This window comes from Sinocyclocheilus anshuiensis, unplaced genomic scaffold (assembly GCF_001515605.1).
Source record: "Sinocyclocheilus anshuiensis isolate Anshui unplaced genomic scaffold, SAMN03320099.WGS_v1.1 scaffold442, whole genome shotgun sequence".
NCBI lineage: Eukaryota > Metazoa > Chordata > Actinopteri > Cypriniformes > Cyprinidae > Sinocyclocheilus > Sinocyclocheilus anshuiensis.
Genome location: NW_015542354.1, coordinates 866,924 through 877,791, shown reverse-complemented (window position 1 = coordinate 877,791; position 10,868 = coordinate 866,924).

Sequence of the window (10,868 nt, the reverse complement as noted above, 5' to 3'; positions counted from 1 at the left end):
GGTGTCTGTATAATGACCGCATTCCTGGCAAGGTATTAACTAAGTTCAAAACTAAATATCCTTTTAGGTTTTAAAGGGGTAGTTTACTATTCATTTAAGTGCACTCACCGTGAGCAGCTTCTTGGTAATTAAAGGAGCTGTAAGCGATTTCAGGCATTTTCCTAGTTTCCACCATTTTGCTAACTTCCATTACCAAACTCCACCCTCTCTCCAAAGACATGTCAGCAAACCTGCAAAATGAGTCACTGAATTTCAATTTACAGCAACTTTAAGACTAGTGTTTATTCCCATTCTGATGTTGTCAGATGTGCATTGTATTGTAAGGGCTTTGATTCAAAAAAAAAAAAAACTAAGAACAATGAAATGCGATAAAGCAGACGAAACGCAAATCATCAGTAGATAGTTAAAACGCTTACTTCATTTCAAGCATGGTTGGGAACATACTTCTTCGAGATTTGTTTCAAGTAAACAAAGAAAGCAGGCAGCTGGATATTGTAACAGGAATAACTCAAAGTGCATCTGTTTCTAAGTTATGCACTAATTGCATTTCTCTGCTCATACTTTCCATGTCCCTGTGCCCTTTAGCCGATCAAGGTAAACACATAATCTAATCTAACTGCTTTTGCAGACTTGGAGAAGTTTATTGATCAAAAGAGAATCCACACACTGGTCTATGAATGAAGCCATCTAGGTCTAACGCATTTATATTCAAAAACTGGCAAAAACATTGAGACTATCATTTCATAACAATTGCAACTATTATTAGAGGAACTGTTTTTTCGCCCAGAAATTAAAATGATCATCATTTACTTCGCACTCATGATTTTATTCAGAAAAATGTTTAACTGCTTTTATCCATGCAGTGAAAGTCAGTAGGATTTAATGTTGTTTATTCCACAGAATAAAGAAAGTCATACAGGTTTGGAACAACATGAGGGTGAGTAATGATTACAAACATGTCATTTTTGATAAACTAAGGTGTCAGTTGAAGCATGTGGATATCAGGCACAAAACCCTGCAATTGTGGGGACAGTTAAGGTCAGTAGATATAAGAGCCATAAAGACCATATCTAGGTCAGCCTAGAGTCCCCATTTTACCACCAGCAATGCTGTAATATTTCTTGATTAACCAGCTGTTGAGTGTAACAGCAGCTGAATTTAGAGCAGGCCTCTCTGGTGATGGTCATTGCACAAATATGCTTACTCAGATCTAAACGTCCATTTGCAGAACCTCTGGGGAAGGAGTGAACTGTAGCTCTCATGATTACAGTCTAACCGTCTGATTAGAAGGGACGTCGTTGCACGGAAATGAGAATGAAATTAGAGGGGATCTTCTTGAATGGAGATCTAATTGAAATAATATTACATTTGATCTGTGTCTTATCCAAGTGGTGGATAAGAGCAATAGAGGAGACTTTTATATTAACATATTTATGATTTATGGCTGTAACTGTCAGAATGCATCAGTATCATCATGATTTGGACTCGTACAAAAGACTGATCCAAAACACTCGACACTTCTATTTAATTAACTGTAATGCTTTTCTTGGGGCCTTATGGGTACCAGATTCCTTCACTGTTCATCCAGGGTTGTCTTGAATTAATTGTTAATGGAATTAATTGTCTGAATTGTCTGACTTTATTCAGACTTTTACAGAAAAGCAGACACACATGTATGACACAAATACATCATTTTAACGGTTGTTTTCCACAAAGTCTTCAAATAATGGCAAGGCTCTTTGTAAATGAATTGCTTGGTGGTCAGTCTGCATCATCAGATTGACTCAGCTTGGTTTTTATTCATAATGGGGAACTGACTGATTTGTTATGTTTCGTCTTTGTTCTTGTTTGTGAGTAATGGCGTCAAATTTTTTGCTTATGAAAACAAGTTTAAGATCTATACACAACAAAATATAATTAAAGATGTCTCTCGGCATTGCGGCTGGCTATTATTTAATGCAATGAGTGCCACGTTTTTAAGATATCAAGATGTCAGTGAAAAAGTTTGTAAAATGTGTAGCAGACCTGTCCATTCTGTTCCATTATACATCCTGTGTAAGTGTGGTTTGATGAGGAGCGTTGCCTTTTGTAGCTGCATATGAAGGTCGCAGTTCAAGCTTGAATTGCTCCAATGGAAAGAAAATCTTATTACAAATCTAGTTTATTTTAAGTTGTTACTTTGTATATAATTGTAATAAATTACATATATACAATGTATATATAACCCAGCCGGGTCCTTAACGGAAACATTTTGTGGTACAGTTGTATCTGCTGTGTTTCCACGCTTGCCACTTAAGGTTCTGACATTTGTCATGGCTTTGTTTGTTTCATCGCTCCAGCAAGCACTGCTTGTTCGGACATTTTAATTCTCCACTTGGACTCATTATGTTTGGACTGGTGAGTCACTGCATGCTGATCCATACATACCATTACCGTGAACTATTCTGCTGACTCAGATTATAACATTGGCCTTTGTCAAAACAAAACAAAAAGAGAATCTCTGAAGAAAAATCCAAAAACTCAGTGGAAACAAGAATGGAACAAACAGTTGACAGGATTGTGACCTACACAGCACAACCAACTTAAACCAAATTAAATTTTATTTACATAAAAAATATTTTTTTTTAAAGTGTGGTATAATTTTGAATGATTCATGTGTGCCAAATAAGTATATATATATATATTTATTTCTGTCATGACAACTCTCGGAGGGATTGGCACGGTGGAGCTGGGGAATGTGGAGGGTTTCTGAAGTGCGCTGCTACTGCTACAGCAAACACTAGCCAAGTACTTGAATGTTGAGCAGTCAGCTCATTGGCTACCGATACAGGAGAGAACCAATCAGCTGTGATGTGATAATGATGTCATATTGAGTTAGATCTATTGGGCTGCACCATCTAGAGTTTCATGCCAGAACTCTGTATATATATATATATATATATATATATATATATATTATTTTTTTTGCTCACAAATTTTATTCAAATGTTTTTTTTTTCTTCTCTCTGTTGACAAATTCAAGAACGCATTGCAGTTCAGCCAATCACATTCAGATCTACTTCCAATAGAGTATGCAACACTCGCTTTTTACAATCAAATCAACAACCAATTAATAACATCAAGTATTGCTCTGTGCTGTTTCAAGCTTGATAAATTGTATCACTGTCACGATACAGAAATAAAGTCAGTTACAACGTCTATTTCATGCCAACTATAAGAAACGGAGCAGAATTGCATTTGAATTGTTTTTTAAAAGAGCATCTGCATTTTTTCAGGGGCGAACCAATCTGACATCTATGTCAAGTACTGGCCTGGTCATATGGATGTAGCCACGTAATGGCAGGCCTCCGGTGTGATGTTATTATAGTCTGTGTTCCTTCAAGAAGAGCTTGTTGATATTGGTATTAATCATGCATTTTCCATGTGATCTCAACATGGAATGAACGAGTAGGCAACATATTTCATATTTGAATATTACATGCAAATAGAGAATAATATGAAACACACTGCAGTATAAAGTGTGATACAATATCATTCGATTTGATCATGGTGAATTCAGTGTCCCACATCCCAGCTGTCATTCCTTTTATAAGCCCCTATAAAAGCCCCTCAGTCCTTGACACACTGACATACTCAATAGGCACCAGTAGACAAGTGAGTCATGCCCTGGCAGAAGTAAAGTATATCCTGGCATAGTTTCCAGGAGATGTCTTAGCTTTGAGAGAGGAAACATAAAACTAAAGCTCATGGCTGAAAGACAGTCCAAAGATTTATCATACCAACAGCACACTGCAAGTTTAAGCACTGCCTGAGGCCTTCCTATCAGCCCATCTTGTTATTGAATGCAGTTTCCTTTAAAATCAGTTTAGACATTTCCAGGTCAATGATAACAGGTTGATTTCATTTCTTAATAAATTATATGTGTATATGATGACGGGTTTCACATTTGATACAAATACTATAAGGATTGTGGAATTAAGACTTCGGTTTTACTATACTAAATAACTGCTGTGCTGTGTTGAGGGGAAAAAAATGAAATCGAGAAGAGCTGATCATTTCCATGAATTCCATGAGCTCTCTAATCCTTTGACATTGACTTATGATGTAAACATGGTCTCCCATAAAGGTCGACTCCTGTCATCACCCTGTTATTACTGCCATGCAGGTAAACTGACATTAATTCACCATCTTTTCCCCTTTGAAGTGTGACCAAAGACATCTTATCAAAGGCTTTGCTGTTGTAGCTTCAAACATCAAGATATCCTATAGAAGAAGCATCAAAACAATCAGAAATTAAAACTAGAAAAAAAAAAAATTTTTTTTTGAGAAGGCTGGTTTGTTCCAAGAATGAAATTGGAAAATAAATCACCAAGTACAAGGTCTATTGACACCAAACAGAATACTGGGTGCAACAATTCAGTTTAATAAACGTTTTAATATAAATGAACGGCTTTAACGTGTCTGTTCTGACCATCATGAATATTTGCATACCATAGATGCATCACAATTTTTAACGGTGAGTTGTTGTTTTGGCCGTCACATAAAACTATTATTTTGCTATGCCACAGTGAATAGCAGATAAGGAATCTGGAACCAACTCTTTTGTTTATGTATTCTTGTATTTGATTGTTTGATAAACATTACAGCAAATAAAACAATAAATACAAAAAAAGCTGTTAATACTATTCGACTTCCTTATTTCCGTTTTACAAATGTAAAGTTGTTCTGCACTTTGTGTACCCTGGTTATGAGTATTTCTGCTTTTCAATAAGCGCCACCTATGGTCAAAGAATGAAATTGCATTTTCAATTTGTGAACAGGCCTTTTTTTAAAGGCCTTTTAAGAGTTTGTTAGCATGTTAATCAGACAACAATCAACCTTTCTGTTGTGTGCTTTCTACAAAAGACAAAAGTGATGTGCAACATGTCCTTAAAATATTTGCTTACGGATAGATGATTACAGGCTAGCTTTGTTACACAACAAAAAAACAAAAAAAAAACTCACTTTTCCGTAATTGTAAATGCGCAAATAATTGTAAATGATTTTAAATTACAATAAGGTTATTTCAATATCTGATCATCAGACTCGTCTTTTTGGGTCTTTTTCTTGTGAATATTCTGCGCTGCTGTTGAATGGACATTCAGATAGACATGTCTTGCTTTCTCACTTATGAAACAGACATCACGTTTATCTCATTCCAGAAGCAAAAGGCCAATACTGTATACAACTTTGATTTAACACTGGCTGTCGGTGTAGTGATATGGCAGCCTCATTAATGTCTGCAACAGGAGGAGATAAAACTAATTGAATGTATGCTTCCAGATCTTATCATACAGATGATCTTCTACACTAATGAGCAATGTATGAATCTCACATCTCAAACTGTATAATTTAATTACTCTCCCATAGGAGCCCCTTCCTGGATCCTGCCAGAGTCTCTTCCTCTGGGGGTCAAAATCTTTTTTCCACATTCTAGCACTTTCACTAAATTCCTCCAAAGGAGTCCATGTGGATTTCTTTAGAGGTGCATCTGTTAAAACCCCAAATGCTCTCAGTTACTAAGTGAGAATACTTTATCCTTTCCTGTTCAACATTTTGCATTGTGTCATATCAATCTTTACAAGTAAGCACTCCGAGTACTGCAGGCTCAAACCTTTTCTTCTGTAAACAGTTGCTGTAAGAGCAATGATGTATTAGTAGATCATATCCGGCGCACCCCAACCATGTTTAGCAAGTTTCAGAAATATTTCAATCATAAAGTTTAAAACAACTGTTCTGGAAGCATCATTTAACAGCAGATGTTAAATGATAATATAGGTCTCTTACACCATTTAGTGATTCATTGGTAAGTTTATGTCCAATCTGATGTCCAAGGAACATCTCACGCCTCTTACCGATTTCACTGGTGAAGAACACTGGAAAGAAGTGTCCATTGTTTTTAGGATGTGGTTGTTTTGAAAGGAATTCTTTAAATGTGTTGTACAGCTGTTGAGTTAATTATGTGAGCAGGTTTGTGTTTTAGTCATTACTGGTGCTACAGGTAATTGTTATATAATCCTGCACTTACAGTAGAGCATTTTATGTGCTTAGCATCTGTTTGCGATCCGAGCCAGACATGTTGAAAATATGTTACACAGTGTAATCTGGGGTTTCTGGGATAATCCTGATTTATATTCTCTCTTTGACCTGAGAGGTTTTCCAGTCACTGGGGTTCAACATTTGCATCAATTACATTTTGTTACCTCAAAAAGTCAAAGCTGTAAAAAGTTCTCATTCTTTCCAGCTCAATTTGTATTATCTTTTAAAAGTTGCCTAGCTTAGTCAGAATCACTTCCATTTTGGTTTCCCATTTCTTCTTTCTCTTTTTATTCCAGGGATTTTATTAATGAACATTCTAAGATATTCTCTTACACATGTGACAACCTGGAAAGAAAGGTATTAATTTCAGTGCCATTCCACAGATGGTCTTCATTAAAGTGTCTTAATCAGAATACCCAGGTTCTACTTCCATCTCTGGAGACTGGATTTGTGAGAACGGAAACCCCCCTAGAGGACACAGACTAATGTAAGACCTGGATAAGGTTGAAGAGATCTCCATAATTTTGTGATGCCTCTAGCCTGTAAAAAATAAAGAATGTGCCAGGGCATGTTTGGTTTAGTGTGCAATCACGTCTAGTAGTTTCCACATACCTCTGCCATGATTTCTGTAGTACACGCAGTTCTGTGATTTACTGTCATCTTATATCACAATAATCAAGACCAGGTGTTATGTTGAAACTAACATGTTATTTAGCTATTGCAGGAAGCAGTTCATTAACAAAAGTGGGGCAAAATGCTTTTGCGAGTAAACTCAAGTTTGCCCTCCTCATACTATGTTGCCAAATTGAACAAGAAAGTCTCAAATAAAGATTCAAAGACTGTTATGAAGGGCTAGTTCAGCACATAAGTTCTTTCCTGCCTGCTGAAGACAGATGTGTCAGTGAAGAGATCGTCTTACCTTCTTTGTGGAAACACTGCTATGTGCTCGGTCCATTTCAGATTTATTCGTTTTTTTTATTCTGGGCAAGATTAACCGTATTAATCTCAAAGGTATGATTAATATTTCTTAAACCAGCTCTGTTTAACAGATAAGTGTGCAGACTAAAGGAGTGCTGTGCATTTGTCTGTGAATCATTTGTGTAAAGCTTGATTACGCGACTTAGATACGCAGTGTTTTCATGCTGTTTCCTACAGTTTAGCTGGATAAATATTGACTCAGCTGAAATGCATTATACGAGCTTTTGAGGAACATCAGAACAGTTTAGTCTTTGTCTTACTTTAGACTGTAAATACATTGTCAATGCAACAAGAATTGCTTAATGTCTTCTCTCTGCTTATTCTGGATAAACAAGTAAAATTCGTGGATTTTCAGGTGGATTTCCAGAAAGAAATGAGTAGCTCTGTGGCACTTGTTTGAGTGTCCTGACCAGCCAACACAGCAACACTGACTTTCACCAATGGTGTGAGTGGGGGAAATGTTCAAGTAACCATTACTTACAAGTCCAATAAAGTCATTTTTTGCACTTTTGGTACGCCAAAAAAAGGGTAATTTGTATGTCACATTTCTGACTTTTTTTCCATTTGCAATTGCAAGTATATGCTATATCTAACAATTTGGGCTTTTCTTCTTAGAATTGCAGTTTATCTCACAATTCTGACTTATTGCAAAAATAAAAAGGTCTGAATTGTGAGATCTTGTAACACGAGACCCAAACAGAAAATAAGTGTTTGAACCCAGAGCAGTTTACGGACAAATGTTGAGTGCCAATGGCAATATCTATAGAGGTGAGTATGCAGCGGTAACAGTCAATGCCCAAATGGTGACCAGACAATAAGTGAACTGGTGAATGTCTCTTTTGTAGCGATGCAATCATGAGGTAAGTGTTCTCAGGTGCATGATTGCTGATGTGGATAAGGTGTGGAGCATAAAGGATTCTGGGTTCTAGTTAGTGATCCTGAAATTAGAATTCAGGGGATTGTGATCACTGAAGGAGAGTGGAGGTGGAGCCTGGCGTATCCGTGACAGATAAATCTCAGAATTATGAGGGGAAAAAAAGTCAGAATTGTGAGATTTATCCCATGACAAAAAATAAGCTTCCGTAACTACTGGTGCAGAAATTGGACTTTAATGTTAATTAATGTTTAATGTTTTTTTTAACAATTTCTTTATTGGCTGTAGTATAAAGTAACTGTATGTTGGTTGAGGTGTCCATGGTTTTCCACTCTTTGTCTGGATTTTAGCAATAGTCCAGCTGCACACAGCAGGTTGGGAGGCTGTTTATTATACAGTCCTGTCCATGTGGAGGCCCTTGAGATCTAGGCCAAAATGGCAAGACAAAAGCTAGTTGAGAATTCAGGGAAATGGCCTATAAACCTGAATGCTACAGTTTAATAGTGACACACTGAAACCCACATAGTCTACTCTACAGAAAGACTGACTAAAATGGCACATCTTTATATCTGTCTTGTCAGTGCTTGCCTTCCAACTCTTTTCTTTCTCAAATATGCCCTTTAAATGTCAGTCAACTGCCTTTTTTTCATTAAAGCTGAGATAAGGTTGGAAATATTTCAAGAGTCATGGCAATAACAGATGTGATTAGCTATTCATTTCAGGACTCAACGTTTTTTTTGCATGCTTTGACAAAAAATTATGTAATAACATATTCCTTTATTAAAAATATGACAATGTAAATAAAAGCTACTTTACCCATTATAGGATCATTTTAACATATGTGGTCAGACCACCAGTGAAAATAAACAGAACTTCATTGTCTAGGGAATGTTGTTTATTATTAGTTGTATTCTACAGGTCAGTCTTCGGCAGATGGTCAAACAGGGAAGTCTGGTTAGTATAGATCATTTGCTGATACAAGACCAGATTTACTGTTTCATTTTCAATGAATAAAGCAAGGAAACTGATTTGGGAGAAGCGTAAATGTGTGACAGACACTTTTTGATTAATGCAGGGGGAAATGAAAAACACATTTCAGTGTCTAAAGATGACAAAAAATGGAAATGTAGAAGCTGGTAAAATGTTGTAAATCACTGAGGATAGAGAAAACAGGTGCTAGTTTTTTACATCTGCCACAGGTGCTGTGGGTAATACTTGAGAAAATGTATTCAAAAATGTGTTACCTGTGAACAAAACCTGTTAAATAACAAGTAAACCATGTTATACTCACTAATAATTAATGCTTTTGTATTTATTGTTATTTTATTTTACATTTACAGCTTGATATGCTTTAGAATAGATTTTTAAAAAGTAAAATTAATTTGTTGAATGAACATCAGTGTTTTCCTACAAGTATCATGAAGATCTCAATTGCCTGAAACAAAGCTTTTTACAACACCTGAAAGGTATTTGCAAGGTCTTTAGGTCAAGGTAGCATGCATATACTAGGTCTTTAGGTCAGTTGCATGTCAGAGGAACAACTGCTCAGGGACCACTGGTAACATGTGCTAACCAGGTGGACTGGCCTGCATTGTATACTGTAGATTCATTGTTGAATGGTAGCTACATTCGCTTTCAAAACAGTGTCTGGAAAAACAGGTGCAAGCTTTGATGCTTCCCACTACACCAAAACAGTATTAATCCAATATGAGGTTGTTGCTGAAGCGTGTGCACACCCTTCAAAGTTCATTTTAAATTATACCAACAGAGGTCTTTGATTATAATCTTATCAAAGCACCTTTGACCTCACAACCTGTAAACATGTTTTCAGCCTCCCTGTTATTAAATTTAATCATGTCTCAGACATAACAAATTTGCAAGCTTAAAAGTAACAATTATATTTTTAAAGTCTTATTGGGCCCTCAGTACATTTCACAAATAATTACAAAAAAATATCAAATAACATATTGAATTAAACAACATTTTTTAAGTAGAAAGACTGAAATAATATTTTCTTTGTAAATATTTCTGCAATATTTTTAAATGCATCTTTCATATTTACTTATATAATATCAACACCTATTGGCGGGTTTTAGTATGGATATTCATGTAGGCCTACATGACATATACTGTATGTACAAAAATGTATTACACGCATAAACATACACATTTCTATGGGTTAAATACATATGTTAATATATGAAATTGTTCCAGTTTCTAAAAGGTTTTGTATGTTTTACTTCATATGATAGTAATTATATAAATGAAAATGTAATTATATATATATATATATCTATCATTAACGAATGTAATTATATATATATATATATATATATATCTATCATTAACGTATAGGTTTATTATAAAAAAAAAAAAACAATTCCATAGTATACTTAGGATTCCACCTTTAGTATTTCTCCAATAAAATTTGCACATTATGCTACCCATAGCCCTAGAACGTCGTCATACTGGAGTTTTGGAAAATTGAGGTTGACTCATGCTTAATGAGAGCCTGTTCAGTGTGCATCAAAGGTGATGGAGGATGAGCTCCCAAGTCTGCTCCATGTGCACTATTTCATTTGACCACAGCAGAAGTATATTGAAAGACCATTCAGTGTGACTGTGGTGTATGACTGGTCTGTGGCAAAGCGTGAGACATTTTAAAGAGAGGCCTGTTTTTTTTAACCACTCAGTCAGTTGTTAAAAGATTCTGACATCAGGTCACTGTGTTTAGAAGTTATTCTGCCATTAAATGAATGACATGTGGAGGTCACCGAACATTAATTGAAAATTAGTTGAGCATGTTGTTTGAAGAATGTGTAAATGTGATCTCTGAGAAAACCAGTCATTGTGGAACATTTTCAGTCTTGTTGCGTTTTACACACACACACACACACACACACACACACACACACACACACACACACACATATATATA